The 26,900-nt window shown below is 43.1% G+C and overlaps 20 non-coding genes across 20 annotated transcripts; 4 read left to right on the top strand and 16 right to left on the bottom strand.

The window, feature by feature from the left end:
• Window positions 1-206: 206 nt before the first annotated feature.
• On the bottom strand, window positions 207-278 carry trnag-ccc (transfer RNA glycine (anticodon CCC)). The gene has a single exon. It is a non-coding gene; the product is annotated as a tRNA-Gly (tRNA).
• A 1,103-nt stretch (window positions 279-1,381) lies between these two features.
• On the bottom strand, window positions 1,382-1,453 carry trnag-gcc (transfer RNA glycine (anticodon GCC)). The gene has a single exon. It is a non-coding gene; the product is annotated as a tRNA-Gly (tRNA).
• A 1,102-nt stretch (window positions 1,454-2,555) lies between these two features.
• On the bottom strand, window positions 2,556-2,627 carry trnag-ccc (transfer RNA glycine (anticodon CCC)). Its single transcript has one exon. It is a non-coding gene; the product is annotated as a tRNA-Gly (tRNA).
• Window positions 2,628-2,908: 281 nt separating this feature from the next.
• Window positions 2,909-2,980, top strand: trnae-cuc (transfer RNA glutamic acid (anticodon CUC)). Its single transcript has one exon. It is a non-coding gene; the product is annotated as a tRNA-Glu (tRNA).
• A 1,115-nt stretch (window positions 2,981-4,095) lies between these two features.
• Window positions 4,096-4,167, top strand: trnae-cuc (transfer RNA glutamic acid (anticodon CUC)). Its single transcript has one exon. It is a non-coding gene; the product is annotated as a tRNA-Glu (tRNA).
• A 1,942-nt stretch (window positions 4,168-6,109) lies between these two features.
• trnag-gcc (transfer RNA glycine (anticodon GCC)) lies at window positions 6,110-6,181 on the bottom strand. Its single transcript has one exon. It is a non-coding gene; the product is annotated as a tRNA-Gly (tRNA).
• A 1,108-nt stretch (window positions 6,182-7,289) lies between these two features.
• trnag-gcc (transfer RNA glycine (anticodon GCC)) lies at window positions 7,290-7,361 on the bottom strand. The gene has a single exon. It is a non-coding gene; the product is annotated as a tRNA-Gly (tRNA).
• A 1,108-nt stretch (window positions 7,362-8,469) lies between these two features.
• trnag-gcc (transfer RNA glycine (anticodon GCC)) lies at window positions 8,470-8,541 on the bottom strand. The gene has a single exon. It is a non-coding gene; the product is annotated as a tRNA-Gly (tRNA).
• A 1,108-nt stretch (window positions 8,542-9,649) lies between these two features.
• trnag-gcc (transfer RNA glycine (anticodon GCC)) lies at window positions 9,650-9,721 on the bottom strand. The gene has a single exon. It is a non-coding gene; the product is annotated as a tRNA-Gly (tRNA).
• A 3,468-nt stretch (window positions 9,722-13,189) lies between these two features.
• trnag-gcc (transfer RNA glycine (anticodon GCC)) lies at window positions 13,190-13,261 on the bottom strand. Its single transcript has one exon. It is a non-coding gene; the product is annotated as a tRNA-Gly (tRNA).
• A 281-nt stretch (window positions 13,262-13,542) lies between these two features.
• On the top strand, window positions 13,543-13,614 carry trnae-cuc (transfer RNA glutamic acid (anticodon CUC)). The gene has a single exon. It is a non-coding gene; the product is annotated as a tRNA-Glu (tRNA).
• A 1,942-nt stretch (window positions 13,615-15,556) lies between these two features.
• On the bottom strand, window positions 15,557-15,628 carry trnag-gcc (transfer RNA glycine (anticodon GCC)). Its single transcript has one exon. It is a non-coding gene; the product is annotated as a tRNA-Gly (tRNA).
• Window positions 15,629-16,736: 1,108 nt separating this feature from the next.
• trnag-gcc (transfer RNA glycine (anticodon GCC)) lies at window positions 16,737-16,808 on the bottom strand. The gene has a single exon. It is a non-coding gene; the product is annotated as a tRNA-Gly (tRNA).
• Window positions 16,809-17,916: 1,108 nt separating this feature from the next.
• trnag-gcc (transfer RNA glycine (anticodon GCC)) lies at window positions 17,917-17,988 on the bottom strand. Its single transcript has one exon. It is a non-coding gene; the product is annotated as a tRNA-Gly (tRNA).
• A 2,288-nt stretch (window positions 17,989-20,276) lies between these two features.
• On the bottom strand, window positions 20,277-20,348 carry trnag-gcc (transfer RNA glycine (anticodon GCC)). Its single transcript has one exon. It is a non-coding gene; the product is annotated as a tRNA-Gly (tRNA).
• A 1,108-nt stretch (window positions 20,349-21,456) lies between these two features.
• On the bottom strand, window positions 21,457-21,528 carry trnag-gcc (transfer RNA glycine (anticodon GCC)). Its single transcript has one exon. It is a non-coding gene; the product is annotated as a tRNA-Gly (tRNA).
• Window positions 21,529-21,809: 281 nt separating this feature from the next.
• On the top strand, window positions 21,810-21,881 carry trnae-cuc (transfer RNA glutamic acid (anticodon CUC)). The gene has a single exon. It is a non-coding gene; the product is annotated as a tRNA-Glu (tRNA).
• A 1,942-nt stretch (window positions 21,882-23,823) lies between these two features.
• trnag-gcc (transfer RNA glycine (anticodon GCC)) lies at window positions 23,824-23,895 on the bottom strand. The gene has a single exon. It is a non-coding gene; the product is annotated as a tRNA-Gly (tRNA).
• Window positions 23,896-25,003: 1,108 nt separating this feature from the next.
• Window positions 25,004-25,075, bottom strand: trnag-gcc (transfer RNA glycine (anticodon GCC)). Its single transcript has one exon. It is a non-coding gene; the product is annotated as a tRNA-Gly (tRNA).
• A 1,108-nt stretch (window positions 25,076-26,183) lies between these two features.
• Window positions 26,184-26,255, bottom strand: trnag-gcc (transfer RNA glycine (anticodon GCC)). Its single transcript has one exon. It is a non-coding gene; the product is annotated as a tRNA-Gly (tRNA).
• Window positions 26,256-26,900: the final 645 nt, after the last annotated feature.

Below are 26,900 nucleotides of genomic sequence, written 5' to 3'. Positions count from 1 at the left end.
ACTTGCTTTGTAGAGGAGGAACTTAGAATGCACATGAGATAACAGACCATCACTTTAACTGAAGAGTCATAGCAAAGCAAGCTTCCTTGGTTGAAGAGTTACTAGAGTGCATTAAGCTTGAGACAGTGTTTACCCTACAAGCCACCCATTGTCTGAACAGAGGTAGAAAGGTACATTTCAACGCTGATTATACAAGAAGCAGAGAATGCATTGGCCGGGAATCGAACCCGGGTCAACTGCTTGGGAAGCAGCTATTCTCTCCACTATACCACCAATGCCCTGACAGACCCTTATTTAGTCCTCTATCAACTGTTTTTCTTACAGGGCTATGACACACTCACTCTTACTCAGGAATCTTTCTATTTTTCCCTGAAATAAGAGAGAAGTCTTCAGCGTGGGACTTGTGCTTGCTTGGATTCATTCTCCAGATGCGCACAATTGCTTTCATCTAAGGCTAAAATGTTCATAACTTCAGTAAAATGCACTATGCCAATTAATTTGCCAGTTAGGAAGAGTTTACCACAGTCTTGCAACCTGTACCGTGTGCACAGTTTTTAGATCCCTGATGGTCTAGTGGCTAGGATTCGGAGCTCTCACCGCCGCGGCCCGGTTTCGATTCCTGGTAAGGGAATAAGGGAACCAGGTTTTGGCACTGTGTGTAGCGTAAACCTAAGACAGTTCTGCTGTTGATTTCCAATGACACGACTCGAATTTCAATTTAAACTGGCCCTGTCACAAATTCAATAGGACGTTGGTTTGTAAGGAGTAATCCTATGCGCACCACTTGATTTGAAATAACACTTTACAGCCAGCAGATTTACTACTTCTCTTTAGAGAAGGGCTCGCTTAACTCTTACCAGTAGCTCTAGGACCGGTGTGGCTTTTAATAACTAACGATCAAGTTTTTCTAATACTTTGATGTGTAACACGGTGCTTAATAACAATTTGAGCAGCAAATAGAAATGCCATTTGTCATTAAATGACATGGGCATCCACGAATGATACGGAAAAAGAGAAATTTCATGGTCTATTGTCGGACAAAATATTTTTGTCCGCGGACTTGGAGCTTTTGGCGAACTGGTAGGTGCTGGCCGACCATCCGTCTTGGATTGAGCTTGAGGGAGGCCCGTTTTTTGTGTTGTATGGCACTGTGGAATCTAATCTTCCCCACTTGCTTTGTAGAGGAGGAACTTAGAATGCACATGAGATAACAGACCATCACTTTAACTGAAGAGTCAAAGCAAAACATGCTTCCTTGGTTGAAGAGTTACTAGAGTGCATTAAGCTTGAGACTGTGTTTACCCTACAAGCCACCCATTGTCTGAACAGAGGTAGAGATAGCAAGGTACATTTGAACACTGATTATACAAGAAGCAGAGAATGCATTGGCCGGGAATCGAACCCGGGTCAACTGCTTGGCAAGCAGCTATTCTCTCCACTATACCACCAATGCCCTGACAGACCCTTATTTAGTCATCTATCAACTGTTTTTCTTGCAGGGCTATGACACACTCACTCTTACTCAGGAATCTTTCTATTTTTCCCTGAAATAAGAGAGAAGTCTTCAGCGTGAAACTTGTGCTTGCTTGGATTCATTCTTCAGATGCGCACAATTGCTTTCATCTAAGGCTAAAATGTTCATAACTTCAGTACAATGCACTATGCCAATTAATTTGCCAGTTAGGAAGATTTTACCACAGTCTTGCAACCTGTACCGTGTGCAGAGGTTTTAGGTCCCTGATGGTCTAGTGGCTAGGATTAGGCGCTCTCACTGCCGCGGCCGGGGTTCGATTCCCGGTCAGGGAATAAGGGAACCAAATTTTGGCACTGTGTGTAGCGTAAACCTAAGTCATTTCTGCTGTTGATTTCCAATGACATGGCTACAATGTCAATTTAATCTAGCCCTGTCACAAATTCAATAGAACGTTGGTTTGTAAGGAGTCATCCTATGCGCACCACTTGATTTGAAATAACACTTTACAGCCAGCAGATTTACTACTTCTCTTTATAGAAGGGCTCGCTTAACTCTTACCAGTAGCTCTAGGACCGGTGTGGCTTTTAATAACTAAAAGAATGATCAAGTTTTTCTGATACTTTGATGTGTAACACGGTGCTTAATAACAATTTGAGCAGCAAAGAGAAATGCCATTTGTCATTAAATGACATGGGCATCCACGAATGATACGGAAAAAGAGAAATTTCATGGACTATTGTCGGACAAAATGTTTTTGTCCGCGGACTTGGAGCATTTGGTGATCTGGCAGGTGCTGGCCGTCCATCCGTCTTGGATTGAGTTTGAGGGAGGCCCGTTTTTTGTGTTGTATGGCACTGTGGAATCTAATCTTCCCCACTTGCTTTGTAGAGGAGGAACTTAGAATGCACATGAGATAACAGACCATCACTTTAACTGAAGAGTCATAGCAAAACATGCTTCCTTGGTTGAAGAGTTGCTAGAGTGTATTAAGCTTGAGACTGTGTTTACCCTACAAGCCACCCATTGTCTGAACAGAGGTAGAAAGGTACATTTGAACAATGATTATACAAGAAGCAGAGAATGCATTGGCCGGGAATCGAACCCGGGTCAACTGCTTGGGAAGCAGCTATTCTCTCCACTATACCACCAATGCCCTAACAGACTCTTATTTAGTCATCTATCACCTGTTTTTCTTACAGGGCTATGACACACTCACTCTTACTCAGGAATCTTTCTATTTTTCCCTGAATTAAGAGAGAAGTCTTCAGCGTGAAACTTGTGCTTGCTTGGATTCATTCTCCAGATGCGCACAATTGCTTTCATCTAAGGCTAAAATGTTCATAACTTCAGTACAATGCACTATGCCAATTAATTTGCCAGTTAGGAAGATTTTACCACAGTCTTGCAACCTGTACCGTGTGCACAACTTTTAGGTCCCTGATGGTCTAGTGGCTAGGATTCGGCGCTCTCACCGCCGCTGCCCGGGTTCGATTCCCGGTCAGGGAATAAGGGAGCCAAATTTTGGCACTGTGTGTAGCGTAAACCTAAGACAGTTCTGCTGTTGATTTCCAATGACATGGCTACAATGTCAATTTAATCTAGCCCTGTCACAAATTCAATAGGACGTTGGTTTGTAAGGATTCATCCTATGCGCACCACTTGATTTGAAATAACACTTTACAGCCAGCAGATTTACTACTTCTCTTTAGAGAAGGGCTCGCTTAACTCTTACCAGTAGCTCTAGGACCGGTGTGGCTTTTAATAACTAAAAGAATGATCAAGTTTTTCTGATACTTTGATGTGTAACACGGTGCTTAATAACAATTTGAGCAGCAAAGAGAAATGCCATTTGTCATTAAATGACATGGGCATCCACGAATGATACGGAAAAAGAGAAATTTCATGGTCTATTGTCGGACAAAATGTTTTTGTCCGCGGACTTGGAGCTTTTGGCGAACTGGTAGGTGCTGGCCGACCATCCGTCCATCCGTCTTGGATTGAGCTTGAGGGAGGCCCGTTTTTTGTGTTGTATGGCACTGTGGAATCTAATCTTCCCCACTTGCTTTGTAGAGGAGGAACTTAGAATGCACATGAGATAACAGACCATCACTTTAACTGAAGAGTCAAAGCAAAACATGCTTCCTTGGTTGAAGAGTTACTAGAGTGCATTAAGCTTGAGACTGTGTTCACCCTACAAGCCACCCATTGTCTGAACAGAGGTAGAGATAGCAAGGTACATTTGAACGCTGATTATACAAGAAGCAGAGAATGCATTGGCCGGGAATCGAACCCGGGTCACCTGCTTGGCAAGCAGCTATTCTCTCCACTATACCACCAATGCCCTGACAGACTCTTATTTAGTCATCTATCAACTGTTTTTCTTGCAGGGCTATGACACACTCACTCTTACTCAGGAACCTTTTATTTTTCCCTGAAATAAGAGAGAAGTCTTCGGCGTGAAACTTGTGCTTGCTTGGATTCATTCTCCAGATGCGCACAATTGCTTTCACCTAAGGCTAAAATGTTCATAACTTCAGTACAATGCACTATGCCAATTAATTTGCCAGTTAGGAAGATTTTACCACAGTCTTGCAACCTGTACCGTGTGCACAACTTTTAGGTCCCTGATGGTCTAGTGGCTAGGATTCGGCGCTCTCACCGCCGCGGCCCGGGTTCGATTCCCGGTCAGGGAATAAGGGAACCAAATTTTGGCACTGTGTGTAGCGTAAACCTAAGACAGTTCTGCTGTTGATTTCCAATGACATGGCTACAATGTCAATTTAATCTAGCCCTGTCACAAATTCAATAGGACGTTGGTTTGTAAGGAGTCATCCTATGCGCACCACTTGATTTGAAATAACACTTTACAGCCAGCAGATTTACTACTTCTCTTTAGAGAAGGGCTCGCTTAACTCTTACCAGTAGCTCTAGGACCGGTGTGGCTTTTAATAACTAAAAGAATGATCAAGTTTTTCTGATACTTTGATGTGTAACACGGTGCTTAATAACAATTTGAGCAGCAAAGAGAAATGCCATTTGTCATTAAATGACATGGGCATCCACGAATGATACGGAAAAAGAGAAATTTCAAGGTCTATTGTCGGACAAAATGTTTTTGTCCGCGGACTTGGAGCATTTGGTGATATGGCAGGTGCTGGCCGTCCATCCGTCTTGGATTGAGTTTGAGGGAGGCCCGTTTTTTGTGTTGAATGGCACTGTGGAATCTAATCTTCCCCACTTGCTTTGTAGAGGAGGAACTTAGAATGCACATGAGATAACAGACCATCACTTTAACTGAAGAGTCATAGCAAAACATGGTTCCTTGGATGGAGAGTTGCTAGAGTGTATTAAGCTTGAGACTGTGTTTATCCTACAAGCCACCCATTGTATGAAGAGAGGTAGAGATAGCAAGGTACATTAGAAAGCTGATCATACAAGGAGCAGAGAATGCATTGGCTGGGAATCGAACCCGGGTCAACTGCTTGGCAAGCAGCTATTCTCTCCACTATACCACCAATGCCCTGATAGACTCTTATTTAGTCATCTATCAACTGTTTTTCTTGCAGGGCTATGACACACTCACTCTTACTCAGGAACCTTTTATTTTTCCCTGAAATAAGAGAGAAGTCTTCAGCGTGAAACTTGTGCTTGCTTGGATTCATTCTCCAGATGCGCACAATTGCTTTCATCTAAGGCTAAAATGTTCATAACTTCAGTACAATGCACTATGCCAATTAATTTGCCAGTTAGGAAGATTTTACCACAGTCTTGCAACCTGTACCGTGTGCACAGCTTTTAGGTCCCTGATGGTCAAGTGGCTAGGCTTCGGCGCTCTCACCGCCGCGGCCGGGGTTCGATTCCCGTTCAGGGAATAAGGGAACCAAATTTTGGCACTGTGTGTAGCGTAAACCTAAGAGAGTTCTGCTGTTGATTTCCAATGACATGGCTACAATATCAATTTAATCTAGCCCTGTCACAAATTCAATAGGACGTTGGTTTGTAAGGAGTCATCCTATGCGCACCACTTGATTTGAAATAACACTTTACAGCCAGCAGATTTACTACTTCTCTTTAGAGAAGGGCTCGCTTAACTCTTACCAGAAGCTCTAGGACCGGTGTGGCTTTTAATAACTAAAAGAATGATCAAGTTTTTCTGATACTTTGATGTGTAACACGGTGCTTAATAACAATTTGAGCAGCAAAGAGAAATGCCATTTGTCATTAAATGAAATGGGCATCCACGAATGATACGGAAAAAGAGAAATTTCAAGGTCTATTGTCGGACAAAATGTTTTTGTCCGCGGACTTGGAGCATTTGGTGATCTGGCAGGTGCTGGCCGTCCATCCCTCCATCCGTCTTGGATTGAGCTTGAGGGAGGCACGTTTTTTGTGTTGTATGGCACTGTGGAATCTAATCTTCCCCACTTGCTTTGTAGAGGAGGAACTTAGAATGCACATGAGATAACAGACCATCGCTTTAACTGAAGAGTCATAGCAAAACATGCTTCCTTGGATGGAGAGTTGCTAGAGTGTATTAAGCTTGAGACTGTGTTTATCCTACAAGCCACCCATTGTATGAAGAGAGGTAGAGATAGCAAGGTACATTAGAAAGCTGATCATACAAGGAGCAGAGAATGCATTGGCCGGGAATCGAACCCGGGTCAACTGCTTGGCAAGCAGCTATTCTCTCCACTATACCACCAATGCCCTGACAGACTCTTATTTAGTCATCTATCAACTGTTTTTCTTGCAGGGCTATGACACACTCACTCTTACTCAGGAATCTTTCTATTTTTCCCTGAAATAAGAGATAAGTCTTCAGCGTGAAACTTGTGCTTGCTTGGATTCATTCTCCAGATGCGCACAATTGCTTTCATCTAAGGCTAAAATGTTCATAACTTCAGTACAATGCACTATGCCAATTAATTTGCCAGTTAGGAAGATTTTACCACAGTCTTGCAACCTGTACCGTGTGCACAGCTTTTAGGTCCCTGATGGTCTAGTGGCTAGGATTAGGCGCTCTCACCGCCGCGGCCGGGGTTCGATTCCCGTTCAGGGAGTAAGGGAACCAAATTTTGGCACTGTGTGTAGCGTAAACCTAAGAGAGTTCTGCTGTTGATTTCCAATGACATGGCTACAATGTCAATTTAATCTAGCCCTGTCACAAATTCAATAGGACGTTGGTTTGTAAGGAGTCATCCTATGCGCACCACTTGATTTGAAATAACACTTTACAGCCAGCAGATTTACTACTTCTCTTTAGAGAAGGGCTCGCTTAACTCTTACCAGAAGCTCTAGGACCGGTGTGGCTTTTAATAACTAAAAGAATGATCAAGTTTTTCTGATACTTTGATGTGTAACACGGTGCTTAATAACAATTTGAGCAGCAAAGAGAAATGCCATTTGTCATTAAATGACATGGGCATCCACGAATGATACGGAAAAAGAGAAATTTCAAGGTCTATTGTCGGACAAAATGTTTTTGTCCGCGGACTTGGAGCATTTGGTGATCTGGCAGGTGCTGGCCGTCCATCCGTCTTGGATTGAGTTTGAGGGAGGCCCGTTTTTTGTGTTGAATGGCACCGTGGAATCTAATCTTCCCCACTTGCTTTGTAGAGGCGGAACTTAGAATGCACATGAGATAACAGACCATCACTTTAACTGAAGAGTCATAGCAAAACATGCTTCCTTGGATGAAGAGTTGCTAGAGCGTATTAAGCTTGAGACTGTGTTTACCCTACAAGCCACCCATTGTCTGAACAGAGGTAGAGATAGCAAGGTACATTAGAAAGCTGATCATACAAGAAGCAGAGAATGCATTGGCCGGGAATCGAACCCGGGTCAACTGCTTGGCAAGCAGCTATTCTCTCCACTATACCACCAATGCCCTGACAGACTCTTATTTAGTCATCTATCAACTGTTTTTCTTGCAGGGCTATGACACACTCACTCTTACTCAGGAATCTTTCTATTTTTCCCTGAAATAAGAGAGAAGTCTTCAGCGTGAAACTTGTGCTTGCTTGGATTCATTCTCCAGATGCGCACAATTGCTTTCACCTAAGGCTAAAATGTTCATAACTTCAGTACAATGCACTATGCCAATTAATTTGCCAGTTAGGAAGATTTTACCACAGTCTTGCAACCTGTACCGTGTGCACAGCTTTTAGGTCCCTGATGGTCTAGTGGCTAGGATTCGGCGCTCTCACTGCTGCGGCCTGGGTTCGATTCCCGGTCAGGGAATAAGGGAACCAAATTTTGGCACTGTGTGTAGCGTAAACCTAAGAGAGTTCTGCTGTTGATTTCCAATGACATGGCTACAATGTCAATTTAATCTAGCCCTGTCACAAATTCAATAGGACGTTGGTTTGTAAGGAGTCATCCTATGCGCACCCCTTGATTTGAAATAACACTTTACAGCCAGCAGATTTACTACTTCTCTTTAGAGAAGGGCTCGCTTAACTCTTACCAGAAGCTCTAGGACCGGTGTGGCTTTTAATAACTAAAAGAATGATCAAGTTTTTCTGATACTTTGATGTGTAACACGGTGCTTAATAACAATTTGAGCAGCAAAGAGAAATGCCATTTGTCATTAAATGACATGGGCATCCACGAATGATACGGAAAAAGAGAAATTTCAAGGTCTATTGTCGGACAAAATGATTTTGTCCGCGGACTTGGAGCATTTGGTGATCTGGTAGGTGCTGGCCGTCCATCCGTCTTGGATTGAGTTTGAGGGAGGCCCGTTTTTTGTGTTGAATGGCACTGTGGAATCTAATCTTCCCCACTTGCTTTGTAGAGGAGGAACTTAGAATGCACATGAGATAACAGACCATCGCTTTAACTGAAGAGTCATAGCAAAACATGGTTCCTTGGATGGAGAGTTGCTAGAATGTATTAAGCTTGAGACTGTGTTTATCCTACAAGCCACCCATTGTATGAAGAGAGGTAGAGATAGCAAGGTACATTAGAAAGCTGATCATACAAGGAGCACAGAATGCATTGGCCGGGAATCGAACCCGGGTCAACTGCTTGGCAAGCAGCTATTCTCTCCACTATACCACCAATGCCCTGACAGACTCTTATTTAGTCATCTATCAACTGTTTTTCTTGCAGGGCTATGACACACTCACTCTTACTCAGGAATCTTTCTATTTTTCCCTGAAATAAGAGAGAAGTCTTCAGCGTGAAACTTGTGCTTGCTTGGATTCATTCTCCAGATGCGCACAATTGCTTTCATCTAAGGCTAAAATGTTCATAACTTCAGTACAATGCACTATGCCAATTAATTTGCCAGTTAGGAAGATTTTACCACAGTCTTGCAACCTGTACCGTGTGCACAGCTTTTAGGTCCCTGATGGTCTAGTGGTTTGGATTCGGCGCTCTCACCGCTGCGGCCGGGGTTCGATTCCCGTTCAGGGAGTAAGGGAACCAAATTTTGGCACTGTGTGTAGCGTAAACCTAAGACAGTTCTGCTGTTGATTTCCAATGACATGGCTACAATGTCAATTTAATCTAGCCCTGTCACAAATTCAATAGGACGTTGGTTTGTAAGGAGTCATCCTATGCGCACCACTTGATTTGAAATAACACTTTACAGCCAGCAGATTTACTACTTCTCTTTAGAGAAGGGCTCGCTTAACTCTTACCAGTAGCTCTAGGACCGGTGTGGCTTTTAATAACTAAAAGAATGATCAAGTTTTTCTGATACTTTGATGTGTAACACGGTGCTTAATAACAATTTGAGCAGCAAAGAGAAATGCCATTTGTCATTAAATGACATGGGCATCCACGAATGATACGGAAAAAGAGAAATTTCATGGTCAATTGTCGGACAAAATGTTTTTGTCCGCGGACTTGGAGCATTTGGTTATCTGGCAGGTGCTGGCCGTCCATCCGTCTTGGATTGAGTTTGAGGGAGGCCCGTTTTTTGTGTTGTATGGCACTGTGGAATCTAATCTTCCCCACTTGCTTTGTAGAGGACGAACTTAGAATGCACATGAGATAACAGACCATCACTTTAACTGAAGAGTCATAGCAAAACATGCTTCCTTGGATGAAGAGTTGCTAGAGCGTATTAAGCTTGAGACTGTGTTTACCCTACAAGCCACCCATTGTCTGAACAGAGGTAGAGATAGCAAGGTACATTAGAAAGCTGATCATACAAGGAGCAGAGAATGCATTGGCCGGGAATCGAACCCGGGTCAACTGCTTGGCAAGCAGCTATTCTCTCCACTATACCACCAATGCCCTGACAGACTCTTATTTAGTCATCTATCAACTGTTTTTCTTGCAGGGCTATGACACACTCACTCTTACTCAGGAATCTTTCTATTTTTCCCTGAAATAAGAGAGAAGTCTTCAGCGTGAAACTTGTGCTTGCTTGGATTCATTCTCCAGATGCGCACAATTGCTTTCATCTAAGGCTAAAATGTTCATAACTTCAGTACAATGCACTATGCCAATTAATTTGCCAGTTAGGAAGATTTTACCACAGTCTTGCAACCTGTACCGTGTGCACAGCTTTTAGGTCCCTGATGGTCTAGTGGCTAGGATTAGGCGCTCTCACCGCCGCGGCCGGGGTTCGATTCCCGGTCAGGGAATAAGGGAACCAAATTTTGGCACTGTGTGTAGCGTAAACCTAAGAGAGTTCTGCTGTTGATTTCCAATGACATGGCTACAATGTCAAATTAATCTAGCCCTGTCACAAATTCAATAGGACGTTGGTTTGTAAGGAGTCATCCTATGCGCACCACTTGATTTGAAATAACACTTTACAGCCAGCAGATTTACTACTTCTCTTTAGAGAAGGGCTCGCTTAACTCTTACCAGTAGCTCTAGGACCGGTGTGGCTTTTAATAACTAAAAGAATGATCAAGTTTTTCTGATACTTTGATGTGTAACACGGTGCTTAATAACAATTTGAGCAGCAAAGAGAAATGCCATTTGTCATTAAATGAAATGGGCATCCACTAATGATACGGAAAAAGAGAAATTTCATGGTCAATTGTCGGACAAAATGTTTTTGTCCGCGGACTTGGAGCATTTGGTTATCTGGCAGGTGCTGGCCGTCCATCCGTCTTGGATTGAGCTTGAGGGAGGCCCGTTTTTTGTGTTGTATGGCACCGTGGAATCTAATCTTCCCCACTTGCTTTGTAGAGGACGAACTTAGAATGCACATGAGATAACAGACCATCACTTTAACTGAAGAGTCATAGCAAAACATGCTTCCTTGGATGAAGAGTTGCTAGAGTGTATTAAGCTTGAGACTGTGTTTACCCTACAAGCCACCCATTGTCTGAACAGAGGTAGAGATAGCAAGGGACATTAGAAAGCTGATCATACAAGGAGCAGAGAATGCATTGGCTGGGAATCAAACCCGGGTCAACTGCTTGGCAAGCAGCTATTCTCTCCACTATACCACCAATGCCCTGACAGACTCTTATTTAGTCATCTATCAACTGTTTTTCTTGCAGGGCTATGATACAATCACTCTTACTCAGGAATCTTTCTATTTTTCCCTGAAATAAGAGAGAAGTCTTCAGCGTGAAACTTGTGCTTGCTTGGATTCATTCTCCAGATGCGCACAATTGCTTTCACCTAAGGCTAAAATGTTCATAACTTCAGTACAATGCACTATGCCAATTAATTTGCCAGTTAGGAAGATTTTACCACAGTCTTGCAACCTGTACCGTGTGCACAGCTTTTAGGTCCCTGATGGTCTAGTGGCTAGGATTAGGCGCTCTCACCGCCGCGGCCGGGGTTCGATTCCCGGTCAGGGAATAAGGGAACCAAATTTTGGCACTGTGTGTAGCGTAAACCTAAGAGAGTTCTGCTGTTGATTTCCAATGACATGGCTACAATGTCAAATTAATCTAGCCCTGTCACAAATTCAATAGGACGTTGGTTTGTAAGGAGTCATCCTATGCGCACCACTTGATTTGAAATAACACTTTACAGCCAGCAGATTTACTACTTCTCTTTAGAGAAGGGCTCGCTTAACTCTTACCAGTAGCTCTAGGACCGGTGTGGCTTTTAATAACTAAAAGAATGATCAAGTTTTTCTGATACTTTGATGTGTAACACGGTGCTTAATAACAATTTGAGCAGCAAAGAGAAATGCCATTTGTCATTAAATGAAATGGGCATCCACTAATGATACGGAAAAAGAGAAATTTCATGGTCAATTGTCGGACAAAATGTTTTTGTCCGCGGACTTGGAGCATTTGGTTATCTGGCAGGTGCTGGCCGTCCATCCGTCTTGGATTGAGCTTGAGGGAGGCCCGTTTTTTGTGTTGTATGGCACCGTGGAATCTAATCTTCCCCACTTGCTTTGTAGAGGACGAACTTAGAATGCACATGAGATAACAGACCATCACTTTAACTGAAGAGTCATAGCAAAACATGCTTCCTTGGATGAAGAGTTGCTAGAGTGTATTAAGCTTGAGACTGTGTTTACCCTACAAGCCACCCATTGTCTGAACAGAGGTAGAGATAGCAAGGGACATTAGAAAGCTGATCATACAAGGAGCAGAGAATGCATTGGCTGGGAATCAAACCCGGGTCAACTGCTTGGCAAGCAGCTATTCTCTCCACTATACCACCAATGCCCTGACAGACTCTTATTTAGTCATCTATCAACTGTTTTTCTTGCAGGGCTATGATACAATCACTCTTACTCAGGAATCTTTCTATTTTTCCCTGAAATAAGAGAGAAGTCTTCAGCGTGAAACTTGTGCTTGCTTGGATTCATTCTCCAGATGCGCACAATTGCTTTCACCTAAGGCTAAAATGTTCATAACTTCAGTACAATGCACTATGCCAATTAATTTGCCAGTTAGGAAGATTTTACCACAGTCTTGCAACCTGTACCGTGTGCACAGCTTTTAGGTCCCTGATGGTCTAGTGGCTAGGATTCGGCGCTCTCACTGCTGCGGCCTGGGTTCGATTCCCGGTCAGGGAATAAGGGAACCAAATTTTGGCACTGTGTGTAGCGTAAACCTAAGAGAGTTCTGCTGTTGATTTCCAATGACATGGCTACAATGTCAATTTAATCTAGCCCTGTCACAAATTCAATAGGACGTTGGTTTGTAAGGAGTCATCCTATGCGCACCCCTTGATTTGAAATAACACTTTACAGCCAGCAGATTTACTACTTCTCTTTAGAGAAGGGCTCGCTTAACTCTTACCAGAAGCTCTAGGACCGGTGTGGCTTTTAATAACTAAAAGAATGATCAAGTTTTTCTGATACTTTGATGTGTAACACGGTGCTTAATAACAATTTGAGCAGCAAAGAGAAATGCCATTTGTCATTAAATGACATGGGCATCCACGAATGATACGGAAAAAGAGAAATTTCAAGGTCTATTGTCGGACAAAATGTTTTTGTCCGCGGACTTGGAGCATTTGGTGATCTGGTAGGTGCTGGCCGTCCATCCGTCTTGGATTGAGTTTGAGGGAGGCCCGTTTTTTGTGTTGAATGGCACTGTGGAATCTAATCTTCCCCACTTGCTTTGTAGAGGACGAACTTAGAATGCACATGAGATAACAGACCATCACTTTAACTGAAGAGTCATAGCAAAACATGCTTCCTTGGATGAAGAGTTGCTAGAGCGTATTAAGCTTGAGACTGTGTTTACCCTACAAGCCACCCATTGTCTGAACAGAGGTAGAGATAGCAAGGTACATTAGAAAGCTGATCATACAAGAAGCAGAGAATGCATTGGCCGGGAATCGAACCCGGGTCAACTGCTTGGCAAGCAGCTATTCTCTCCACTATACCACCAATGCCCTGACAGACTCTTATTTAGTCATCTATCAACTGTTTTTCTTGCAGGGCTATGACACACTCACTCTTACTCAGGAATCTTTCTATTTTTCCCTGAAATAAGAGAGAAGTCTTCAGCGTGAAACTTGTGCTTGCTTGGATTCATTCTCCAGATGCGCACAATTGCTTTCACCTAAGGCTAAAATGTTCATAACTTCAGTACAATGCACTATGCCAATTAATTTGCCAGTTAGGAAGATTTTACCACAGTCTTGCAACCTGTACCGTGTGCACAACTTTTAGGTCCCTGATGGTCTAGTGGCTAGGATTCGGCGCTCTCACCGCCGCGGCCCGGGTTCGATTCCCGGTCAGGGAATAAGGGAACCAAATTTTGGCACTGTGTGTAGCGTAAACCTAAGACAGTTCTGCTGTTGATTTCCAATGACATGGCTACAATGTCAATTTAATCTAGCCCTGTCACAAATTCAATAGGACGTTGGTTTGTAAGGAGTCATCCTATGCGCACCACTTGATTTGAAATAACACTTTACAGCCAGCAGATTTACTACTTCTCTTTAGAGAAGGGCTCGCTTAACTCTTACCAGTAGCTCTAGGACCGGTGTGGCTTTTAATAACTAAAAGAATGATCAAGTTTTTCTGATACTTTGATGTGTAACACGGTGCTTAATAACAATTTGAGCAGCAAAGAGAAATGCCATTTGTCATTAAATGACATGGGCATCCACGAATGATACGGAAAAAGAGAAATTTCAAGGTCTATTGTCGGACAAAATGTTTTTGTCCGCGGACTTGGAGCATTTGGTGATATGGCAGGTGCTGGCCGTCCATCCGTCTTGGATTGAGTTTGAGGGAGGCCCGTTTTTTGTGTTGAATGGCACTGTGGAATCTAATCTTCCCCACTTGCTTTGTAGAGGAGGAACTTAGAATGCACATGAGATAACAGACCATCACTTTAACTGAAGAGTCATAGCAAAACATGGTTCCTTGGATGGAGAGTTGCTAGAGTGTATTAAGCTTGAGACTGTGTTTATCCTACAAGCCACCCATTGTATGAAGAGAGGTAGAGATAGCAAGGTACATTAGAAAGCTGATCATACAAGGAGCAGAGAATGCATTGGCTGGGAATCGAACCCGGGTCAACTGCTTGGCAAGCAGCTATTCTCTCCACTATACCACCAATGCCCTGATAGACTCTTATTTAGTCATCTATCAACTGTTTTTCTTGCAGGGCTATGACACACTCACTCTTACTCAGGAACCTTTTATTTTTCCCTGAAATAAGAGAGAAGTCTTCAGCGTGAAACTTGTGCTTGCTTGGATTCATTCTCCAGATGCGCACAATTGCTTTCATCTAAGGCTAAAATGTTCATAACTTCAGTACAATGCACTATGCCAATTAATTTGCCAGTTAGGAAGATTTTACCACAGTCTTGCAACCTGTACCGTGTGCACAGCTTTTAGGTCCCTGATGGTCAAGTGGCTAGGCTTCGGCGCTCTCACCGCCGCGGCCGGGGTTCGATTCCCGTTCAGGGAATAAGGGAACCAAATTTTGGCACTGTGTGTAGCGTAAACCTAAGAGAGTTCTGCTGTTGATTTCCAATGACATGGCTACAATATCAATTTAATCTAGCCCTGTCACAAATTCAATAGGACGTTGGTTTGTAAGGAGTCATCCTATGCGCACCACTTGATTTGAAATAACACTTTACAGCCAGCAGATTTACTACTTCTCTTTAGAGAAGGGCTCGCTTAACTCTTACCAGAAGCTCTAGGACCGGTGTGGCTTTTAATAACTAAAAGAATGATCAAGTTTTTCTGATACTTTGATGTGTAACACGGTGCTTAATAACAATTTGAGCAGCAAAGAGAAATGCCATTTGTCATTAAATGAAATGGGCATCCACGAATGATACGGAAAAAGAGAAATTTCAAGGTCTATTGTCGGACAAAATGTTTTTGTCCGCGGACTTGGAGCATTTGGTGATCTGGCAGGTGCTGGCCGTCCATCCCTCCATCCGTCTTGGATTGAGCTTGAGGGAGGCACGTTTTTTGTGTTGTATGGCACTGTGGAATCTAATCTTCCCCACTTGCTTTGTAGAGGAGGAACTTAGAATGCACATGAGATAACAGACCATCGCTTTAACTGAAGAGTCATAGCAAAACATGCTTCCTTGGATGGAGAGTTGCTAGAGTGTATTAAGCTTGAGACTGTGTTTATCCTACAAGCCACCCATTGTATGAAGAGAGGTAGAGATAGCAAGGTACATTAGAAAGCTGATCATACAAGGAGCAGAGAATGCATTGGCCGGGAATCGAACCCGGGTCAACTGCTTGGCAAGCAGCTATTCTCTCCACTATACCACCAATGCCCTGACAGACTCTTATTTAGTCATCTATCAACTGTTTTTCTTGCAGGGCTATGACACACTCACTCTTACTCAGGAATCTTTCTATTTTTCCCTGAAATAAGAGATAAGTCTTCAGCGTGAAACTTGTGCTTGCTTGGATTCATTCTCCAGATGCGCACAATTGCTTTCATCTAAGGCTAAAATGTTCATAACTTCAGTACAATGCACTATGCCAATTAATTTGCCAGTTAGGAAGATTTTACCACAGTCTTGCAACCTGTACCGTGTGCACAGCTTTTAGGTCCCTGATGGTCTAGTGGCTAGGATTAGGCGCTCTCACCGCCGCGGCCGGGGTTCGATTCCCGTTCAGGGAGTAAGGGAACCAAATTTTGGCACTGTGTGTAGCGTAAACCTAAGAGAGTTCTGCTGTTGATTTCCAATGACATGGCTACAATGTCAATTTAATCTAGCCCTGTCACAAATTCAATAGGACGTTGGTTTGTAAGGAGTCATCCTATGCGCACCACTTGATTTGAAATAACACTTTACAGCCAGCAGATTTACTACTTCTCTTTAGAGAAGGGCTCGCTTAACTCTTACCAGAAGCTCTAGGACCGGTGTGGCTTTTAATAACTAAAAGAATGATCAAGTTTTTCTGATACTTTGATGTGTAACACGGTGCTTAATAACAATTTGAGCAGCAAAGAGAAATGCCATTTGTCATTAAATGACATGGGCATCCACGAATGATACGGAAAAAGAGAAATTTCAAGGTCTATTGTCGGACAAAATGTTTTTGTCCGCGGACTTGGAGCATTTGGTGATCTGGCAGGTGCTGGCCGTCCATCCGTCTTGGATTGAGTTTGAGGGAGGCCCGTTTTTTGTGTTGAATGGCACCGTGGAATCTAATCTTCCCCACTTGCTTTGTAGAGGCGGAACTTAGAATGCACATGAGATAACAGACCATCACTTTAACTGAAGAGTCATAGCAAAACATGCTTCCTTGGATGAAGAGTTGCTAGAGCGTATTAAGCTTGAGACTGTGTTTACCCTACAAGCCACCCATTGTCTGAACAGAGGTAGAGATAGCAAGGTACATTAGAAAGCTGATCATACAAGAAGCAGAGAATGCATTGGCCGGGAATCGAACCCGGGTCAACTGCTTGGCAAGCAGCTATTCTCTCCACTATACCACCAATGCCCTGACAGACTCTTATTTAGTCATCTATCAACTGTTTTTCTTGCAGGGCTATGACACACTCACTCTTACTCAGGAATCTTTCTATTTTTCCCTGAAATAAGAGAGAAGTCTTCAGCGTGAAACTTGTGCTTGCTTGGATTCATTCTCCAGATGCGCACAATTGCTTTCACCTAAGGCTAAAATGTTCATAACTTCAGTACAATGCACTATGCCAATTAATTTGCCAGTTAGGAAGATTTTACCACAGTCTTGCAACCTGTACCGTGTGCACAGCTTTTAGGTCCCTGATGGTCTAGTGGCTAGGATTCGGCGCTCTCACTGCTGCGGCCTGGGTTCGATTCCCGGTCAGGGAATAAGGGAACCAAATTTTGGCACTGTGTGTAGCGTAAACCTAAGAGAGTTCTGCTGTTGATTTCCAATGACATGGCTACAATGTCAATTTAATCTAGCCCTGTCACAAATTCAATAGGACGTTGGTTTGTAAGGAGTCATCCTATGCGCACCCCTTGATTTGAAATAACACTTTACAGCCAGCAGATTTACTACTTCTCTTTAGAGAAGGGCTCGCTTAACTCTTACCAGAAGCTCTAGGACCGGTGTGGCTTTTAATAACTAAAAGAATGATCAAGTTTTTCTGATACTTTGATGTGTAACACGGTGCTTAATAACAATTTGAGCAGCAAAGAGAAATGCCATTTGTCATTAAATGACATGGGCATCCACGAATGATACGGAAAAAGAGAAATTTCAAGGTCTATTGTCGGACAAAATGTTTTTGTCCGCGGACTTGGAGCATTTGGTGATCTGGTAGGTGCTGGCCGTCCATCCGTCTTGGATTGAGTTTGAGGGAGGCCCGTTTTTTGTGTTGAATGGCACTGTGGAATCTAATCTTCCCCACTTGCTTTGTAGAGGAGGAACTTAGAATGCACATGAGATAACAGACCATCGCTTTAACTGAAGAGTCATAGCAAAACATGGTTCCTTGGATGGAGAGTTGCTAGAATGTATTAAGCTTGAGACTGTGTTTATCCTACAAGCCACCCATTGTATGAAGAGAGGTAGAGATAGCAAGGTACATTAGAAAGCTGATCATACAAGGAGCACAGAATGCATTGGCCGGGAATCGAACCCGGGTCAACTGCTTGGCAAGCAGCTATTCTCTCCACTATACCACCAATGCCCTGACAGACTCTTATTTAGTCATCTATCAACTGTTTTTCTTGCAGGGCTATGACACACTCACTCTTACTCAGGAATCTTTCTATTTTTCCCTGAAATAAGAGAGAAGTCTTCAGCGTGAAACTTGTGCTTGCTTGGATTCATTCTCCAGATGCGCACAATTGCTTTCATCTAAGGCTAAAATGTTCATAACTTCAGTACAATGCACTATGCCAATTAATTTGCCAGTTAGGAAGATTTTACCACAGTCTTGCAACCTGTACCGTGTGCACAGCTTTTAGGTCCCTGATGGTCTAGTGGTTTGGATTCGGCGCTCTCACCGCTGCGGCCGGGGTTCGATTCCCGTTCAGGGAGTAAGGGAACCAAATTTTGGCACTGTGTGTAGCGTAAACCTAAGACAGTTCTGCTGTTGATTTCCAATGACATGGCTACAATGTCAATTTAATCTAGCCCTGTCACAAATTCAATAGGACGTTGGTTTGTAAGGAGTCATCCTATGCGCACCACTTGATTTGAAATAACACTTTACAGCCAGCAGATTTACTACTTCTCTTTAGAGAAGGGCTCGCTTAACTCTTACCAGTAGCTCTAGGACCGGTGTGGCTTTTAATAACTAAAAGAATGATCAAGTTTTTCTGATACTTTGATGTGTAACACGGTGCTTAATAACAATTTGAGCAGCAAAGAGAAATGCCATTTGTCATTAAATGACATGGGCATCCACGAATGATACGGAAAAAGAGAAATTTCATGGTCAATTGTCGGACAAAATGTTTTTGTCCGCGGACTTGGAGCATTTGGTTATCTGGCAGGTGCTGGCCGTCCATCCGTCTTGGATTGAGTTTGAGGGAGGCCCGTTTTTTGTGTTGTATGGCACTGTGGAATCTAATCTTCCCCACTTGCTTTGTAGAGGACGAACTTAGAATGCACATGAGATAACAGACCATCACTTTAACTGAAGAGTCATAGCAAAACATGCTTCCTTGGATGAAGAGTTGCTAGAGTGTATTAAGCTTGAGACTGTGTTTACCCTACAAGCCACCCATTGTCTGAACAGAGGTAGAGATAGCAAGGGACATTAGAAAGCTGATCATACAAGGAGCAGAGAATGCATTGGCTGGGAATCAAACCCGGGTCAACTGCTTGGCAAACAGCTATTCTCTCCACTATACCACCAATGCCCTGACAGACTCTTATTTAGTCATCTATCAACTGTTTTTCTTGCAGGGCTATGATACAATCACTCTTACTCAGGAATCTTTCTATTTTTCCCTGAAATAAGAGAGAAGTCTTCAGCGTGAAACTTGTGCTTGCTTGGATTCATTCTCCAGATGCGCACAATTGCTTTCACCTAAGGCTAAAATGTTCATAACTTCAGTACAATGCACTATGCCAATTAATTTGCCAGTTAGGAAGATTTTACCACAGTCTTGCAACCTGTACCGTGTGCACAGCTTTTAGGTCCCTGATGGTCTAGTGGCTAGGATTCGGCGCTCTCACTGCTGCGGCCTGGGTTCGATTCCCGGTCAGGGAATAAGGGAACCAAATTTTGGCACTGTGTGTAGCGTAAACCTAAGAGAGTTCTGCTGTTGATTTCCAATGACATGGCTACAATGTCAATTTAATCTAGCCCTGTCACAAATTCAATAGGACGTTGGTTTGTAAGGAGTCATCCTATGCGCACCCCTTGATTTGAAATAACACTTTACAGCCAGCAGATTTACTACTTCTCTTTAGAGAAGGGCTCGCTTAACTCTTACCAGAAGCTCTAGGACCGGTGTGGCTTTTAATAACTAAAAGAATGATCAAGTTTTTCTGATACTTTGATGTGTAACACGGTGCTTAATAACAATTTGAGCAGCAAAGAGAAATGCCATTTGTCATTAAATGACATGGGCATCCACGAATGATACGGAAAAAGAGAAATTTCAAGGTCTATTGTCGGACAAAATGTTTTTGTCCGCGGACTTGGAGCATTTGGTGATCTGGTAGGTGCTGGCCGTCCATCCGTCTTGGATTGAGTTTGAGGGAGGCCCGTTTTTTGTGTTGAATGGCACTGTGGAATCTAATCTTACCCACTTGCTTTGTAGAGGACGAACTTAGAATGCACATGAGATAACAGACCATCACTTTAACTGAAGAGTCATAGCAAAACATGCTTCCTTGGATGAAGAGTTGCTAGAGCGTATTAAGCTTGAGACTGTGTTTACCCTACAAGCCACCCATTGTCTGAACAGAGGTAGAGATAGCAAGGTACATTAGAAAGCTGATCATACAAGAAGCAGAGAATGCATTGGCCGGGAATCGAACCCGGGTCAACTGCTTGGCAAGCAGCTATTCTCTCCACTATACCACCAATGCCCTGACAGACTCTTATTTAGTCATCTATCAACTGTTTTTCTTGCAGGGCTATGACACACTCACTCTTACTCAGGAATCTTTCTATTTTTCCCTGAAATAAGAGAGAAGTCTTCAGCGTGAAACTTGTGCTTGCTTGGATTCATTCTCCAGATGCGCACAATTGCTTTCACCTAAGGCTAAAATGTTCATAACTTCAGTACAATGCACTATGCCAATTAATTTGCCAGTTAGGAAGATTTTACCACAGTCTTGCAACCTGTACCGTGTGCACAGCTTTTAGGTCCCTGATGGTCTAGTGGCTAGGATTCGGCGCTCTCACTGCTGCGGCCTGGGTTCGATTCCCGGTCAGGGAATAAGGGAACCAAATTTTGGCACTGTGTGTAGCGTAAACCTAAGAGAGTTCTGCTGTTGATTTCCAATGACATGGCTACAATGTCAATTTAATCTAGCCCTGTCACAAATTCAATAGGACGTTGGTTTGTAAGGAGTCATCCTATGCGCACCCCTTGATTTGAAATAACACTTTACAGCCAGCAGATTTACTACTTCTCTTTAGAGAAGGGCTCGCTTAACTCTTACCAGAAGCTCTAGGACCGGTGTGGCTTTTAATAACTAAAAGAATGATCAAGTTTTTCTGATACTTTGATGTGTAACACGGTGCTTAATAACAATTTGAGCAGCAAAGAGAAATGCCATTTGTCATTAAATGACATGGGCATCCACGAATGATACGGAAAAAGAGAAATTTCAAGGTCTATTGTCGGACAAAATGTTTTTGTCCGCGGACTTGGAGCATTTGGTGATCTGGTAGGTGCTGGCCGTCCATCCGTCTTGGATTGAGTTTGAGGGAGGCCCGTTTTTTGTGTTGAATGGCACTGTGGAATCTAATCTTCCCCACTTGCTTTGTAGAGGAGGAACTTAGAATGCACATGAGATAACAGACCATCGCTTTAACTGAAGAGTCATAGCAAAACATGGTTCCTTGGATGGAGAGTTGCTAGAATGTATTAAGCTTGAGACTGTGTTTATCCTACAAGCCACCCATTGTATGAAGAGAGGTAGAGATAGCAAGGTACATTAGAAAGCTGATCATACAAGAAGCAGAGAATGCATTGGCCGGGAATCGAACCCGGGTCAACTGCTTGGCAAGCAGCTATTCTCTCCACTATACCACCAATGCCCTGACAGACTCTTATTTAGTCATCTATCAACTGTTTTTCTTGCAGGGCTATGACACACTCACTCTTACTCAGGAATCTTTCTATTTTTCCCTGAAATAAGAGAGAAGTCTTCAGCGTGAAACTTGTGCTTGCTTGGATTCATTCTCCAGATGCGCACAATTGCTTTCACCTAAGGCTAAAATGTTCATAACTTCAGTACAATGCACTATGCCAATTAATTTGCCAGTTAGGAAGATTTTACCACAGTCTTGCAACCTGTACCGTGTGCACAACTTTTAGGTCCCTGATGGTCTAGTGGCTAGGATTCGGCGCTCTCACCGCCGCGGCCCGGGTTCGATTCCCGGTCAGGGAATAAGGGAACCAAATTTTGGCACTGTGTGTAGCGTAAACCTAAGACAGTTCTGCTGTTGATTTCCAATGACATGGCTACAATGTCAATTTAATCTAGCCCTGTCACAAATTCAATAGGACGTTGGTTTGTAAGGAGTCATCCTATGCGCACCACTTGATTTGAAATAACACTTTACAGCCAGCAGATTTACTACTTCTCTTTAGAGAAGGGCTCGCTTAACTCTTACCAGTAGCTCTAGGACCGGTGTGGCTTTTAATAACTAAAAGAATGATCAAGTTTTTCTGATACTTTGATGTGTAACACGGTGCTTAATAACAATTTGAGCAGCAAAGAGAAATGCCATTTGTCATTAAATGACATGGGCATCCACGAATGATACGGAAAAAGAGAAATTTCAAGGTCTATTGTCGGACAAAATGTTTTTGTCCGCGGACTTGGAGCATTTGGTGATATGGCAGGTGCTGGCCGTCCATCCGTCTTGGATTGAGTTTGAGGGAGGCCCGTTTTTTGTGTTGAATGGCACTGTGGAATCTAATCTTCCCCACTTGCTTTGTAGAGGAGGAACTTAGAATGCACATGAGATAACAGACCATCACTTTAACTGAAGAGTCATAGCAAAACATGGTTCCTTGGATGGAGAGTTGCTAGAGTGTATTAAGCTTGAGACTGTGTTTATCCTACAAGCCACCCATTGTATGAAGAGAGGTAGAGATAGCAAGGTACATTAGAAAGCTGATCATACAAGGAGCAGAGAATGCATTGGCTGGGAATCGAACCCGGGTCAACTGCTTGGCAAGCAGCTATTCTCTCCACTATACCACCAATGCCCTGATAGACTCTTATTTAGTCATCTATCAACTGTTTTTCTTGCAGGGCTATGACACACTCACTCTTACTCAGGAACCTTTTATTTTTCCCTGAAATAAGAGAGAAGTCTTCAGCGTGAAACTTGTGCTTGCTTGGATTCATTCTCCAGATGCGCACAATTGCTTTCATCTAAGGCTAAAATGTTCATAACTTCAGTACAATGCACTATGCCAATTAATTTGCCAGTTAGGAAGATTTTACCACAGTCTTGCAACCTGTACCGTGTGCACAGCTTTTAGGTCCCTGATGGTCAAGTGGCTAGGCTTCGGCGCTCTCACCGCCGCGGCCGGGGTTCGATTCCCGTTCAGGGAATAAGGGAACCAAATTTTGGCACTGTGTGTAGCGTAAACCTAAGAGAGTTCTGCTGTTGATTTCCAATGACATGGCTACAATATCAATTTAATCTAGCCCTGTCACAAATTCAATAGGACGTTGGTTTGTAAGGAGTCATCCTATGCGCACCACTTGATTTGAAATAACACTTTACAGCCAGCAGATTTACTACTTCTCTTTAGAGAAGGGCTCGCTTAACTCTTACCAGAAGCTCTAGGACCGGTGTGGCTTTTAATAACTAAAAGAATGATCAAGTTTTTCTGATACTTTGATGTGTAACACGGTGCTTAATAACAATTTGAGCAGCAAAGAGAAATGCCATTTGTCATTAAATGAAATGGGCATCCACGAATGATACGGAAAAAGAGAAATTTCAAGGTCTATTGTCGGACAAAATGTTTTTGTCCGCGGACTTGGAGCATTTGGTGATCTGGCAGGTGCTGGCCGTCCATCCCTCCATCCGTCTTGGATTGAGCTTGAGGGAGGCACGTTTTTTGTGTTGTATGGCACTGTGGAATCTAATCTTCCCCACTTGCTTTGTAGAGGAGGAACTTAGAATGCACATGAGATAACAGACCATCGCTTTAACTGAAGAGTCATAGCAAAACATGCTTCCTTGGATGGAGAGTTGCTAGAGTGTATTAAGCTTGAGACTGTGTTTATCCTACAAGCCACCCATTGTATGAAGAGAGGTAGAGATAGCAAGGTACATTAGAAAGCTGATCATACAAGGAGCAGAGAATGCATTGGCCGGGAATCGAACCCGGGTCAACTGCTTGGCAAGCAGCTATTCTCTCCACTATACCACCAATGCCCTGACAGACTCTTATTTAGTCATCTATCAACTGTTTTTCTTGCAGGGCTATGACACACTCACTCTTACTCAGGAATCTTTCTATTTTTCCCTGAAATAAGAGATAAGTCTTCAGCGTGAAACTTGTGCTTGCTTGGATTCATTCTCCAGATGCGCACAATTGCTTTCATCTAAGGCTAAAATGTTCATAACTTCAGTACAATGCACTATGCCAATTAATTTGCCAGTTAGGAAGATTTTACCACAGTCTTGCAACCTGTACCGTGTGCACAGCTTTTAGGTCCCTGATGGTCTAGTGGCTAGGATTAGGCGCTCTCACCGCCGCGGCCGGGGTTCGATTCCCGTTCAGGGAGTAAGGGAACCAAATTTTGGCACTGTGTGTAGCGTAAACCTAAGAGAGTTCTGCTGTTGATTTCCAATGACATGGCTACAATGTCAATTTAATCTAGCCCTGTCACAAATTCAATAGGACGTTGGTTTGTAAGGAGTCATCCTATGCGCACCACTTGATTTGAAATAACACTTTACAGCCAGCAGATTTACTACTTCTCTTTAGAGAAGGGCTCGCTTAACTCTTACCAGAAGCTCTAGGACCGGTGTGGCTTTTAATAACTAAAAGAATGATCAAGTTTTTCTGATACTTTGATGTGTAACACGGTGCTTAATAACAATTTGAGCAGCAAAGAGAAATGCCATTTGTCATTAAATGACATGGGCATCCACGAATGATACGGAAAAAGAGAAATTTCAAGGTCTATTGTCGGACAAAATGTTTTTGTCCGCGGACTTGGAGCATTTGGTGATCTGGCAGGTGCTGGCCGTCCATCCGTCTTGGATTGAGTTTGAGGGAGGCCCGTTTTTTGTGTTGAATGGCACCGTGGAATCTAATCTTCCCCACTTGCTTTGTAGAGGCGGAACTTAGAATGCACATGAGATAACAGACCATCACTTTAACTGAAGAGTCATAGCAAAACATGCTTCCTTGGATGAAGAGTTGCTAGAGCGTATTAAGCTTGAGACTGTGTTTACCCTACAAGCCACCCATTGTCTGAACAGAGGTAGAGATAGCAAGGTACATTAGAAAGCTGATCATACAAGAAGCAGAGAATGCATTGGCCGGGAATCGAACCCGGGTCAACTGCTTGGCAAGCAGCTATTCTCTCCACTATACCACCAATGCCCTGACAGACTCTTATTTAGTCATCTATCAACTGTTTTTCTTGCAGGGCTATGACACACTCACTCTTACTCAGGAATCTTTCTATTTTTCCCTGAAATAAGAGAGAAGTCTTCAGCGTGAAACTTGTGCTTGCTTGGATTCATTCTCCAGATGCGCACAATTGCTTTCACCTAAGGCTAAAATGTTCATAACTTCAGTACAATGCACTATGCCAATTAATTTGCCAGTTAGGAAGATTTTACCACAGTCTTGCAACCTGTACCGTGTGCACAGCTTTTAGGTCCCTGATGGTCTAGTGGCTAGGATTCGGCGCTCTCACTGCTGCGGCCTGGGTTCGATTCCCGGTCAGGGAATAAGGGAACCAAATTTTGGCACTGTGTGTAGCGTAAACCTAAGAGAGTTCTGCTGTTGATTTCCAATGACATGGCTACAATGTCAATTTAATCTAGCCCTGTCACAAATTCAATAGGACGTTGGTTTGTAAGGAGTCATCCTATGCGCACCCCTTGATTTGAAATAACACTTTACAGCCAGCAGATTTACTACTTCTCTTTAGAGAAGGGCTCGCTTAACTCTTACCAGAAGCTCTAGGACCGGTGTGGCTTTTAATAACTAAAAGAATGATCAAGTTTTTCTGATACTTTGATGTGTAACACGGTGCTTAATAACAATTTGAGCAGCAAAGAGAAATGCCATTTGTCATTAAATGACATGGGCATCCACGAATGATACGGAAAAAGAGAAATTTCAAGGTCTATTGTCGGACAAAATGTTTTTGTCCGCGGACTTGGAGCATTTGGTGATCTGGTAGGTGCTGGCCGTCCATCCGTCTTGGATTGAGTTTGAGGGAGGCCCGTTTTTTGTGTTGAATGGCACTGTGGAATCTAATCTTCCCCACTTGCTTTGTAGAGGAGGAACTTAGAATGCACATGAGATAACAGACCATCGCTTTAACTGAAGAGTCATAGCAAAACATGGTTCCTTGGATGGAGAGTTGCTAGAATGTATTAAGCTTGAGACTGTGTTTATCCTACAAGCCACCCATTGTATGAAGAGAGGTAGAGATAGCAAGGTACATTAGAAAGCTGATCATACAAGGAGCACAGAATGCATTGGCCGGGAATCGAACCCGGGTCAACTGCTTGGCAAGCAGCTATTCTCTCCACTATACCACCAATGCCCTGACAGACTCTTATTTAGTCATCTATCAACTGTTTTTCTTGCAGGGCTATGACACACTCACTCTTACTCAGGAATCTTTCTATTTTTCCCTGAAATAAGAGAGAAGTCTTCAGCGTGAAACTTGTGCTTGCTTGGATTCATTCTCCAGATGCGCACAATTGCTTTCATCTAAGGCTAAAATGTTCATAACTTCAGTACAATGCACTATGCCAATTAATTTGCCAGTTAGGAAGATTTTACCACAGTCTTGCAACCTGTACCGTGTGCACAGCTTTTAGGTCCCTGATGGTCTAGTGGTTTGGATTCGGCGCTCTCACCGCTGCGGCCGGGGTTCGATTCCCGTTCAGGGAGTAAGGGAACCAAATTTTGGCACTGTGTGTAGCGTAAACCTAAGACAGTTCTGCTGTTGATTTCCAATGACATGGCTACAATGTCAATTTAATCTAGCCCTGTCACAAATTCAATAGGACGTTGGTTTGTAAGGAGTCATCCTATGCGCACCACTTGATTTGAAATAACACTTTACAGCCAGCAGATTTACTACTTCTCTTTAGAGAAGGGCTCGCTTAACTCTTACCAGTAGCTCTAGGACCGGTGTGGCTTTTAATAACTAAAAGAATGATCAAGTTTTTCTGATACTTTG

This window comes from Odontesthes bonariensis, chromosome 5 (assembly GCF_027942865.1).
Source record: "Odontesthes bonariensis isolate fOdoBon6 chromosome 5, fOdoBon6.hap1, whole genome shotgun sequence".
NCBI lineage: Eukaryota > Metazoa > Chordata > Actinopteri > Atheriniformes > Atherinopsidae > Odontesthes > Odontesthes bonariensis.
The sequence above is the reverse complement of the archived record's forward strand: the minus strand, read 5'-3'. Positions and strand labels throughout refer to the sequence as shown.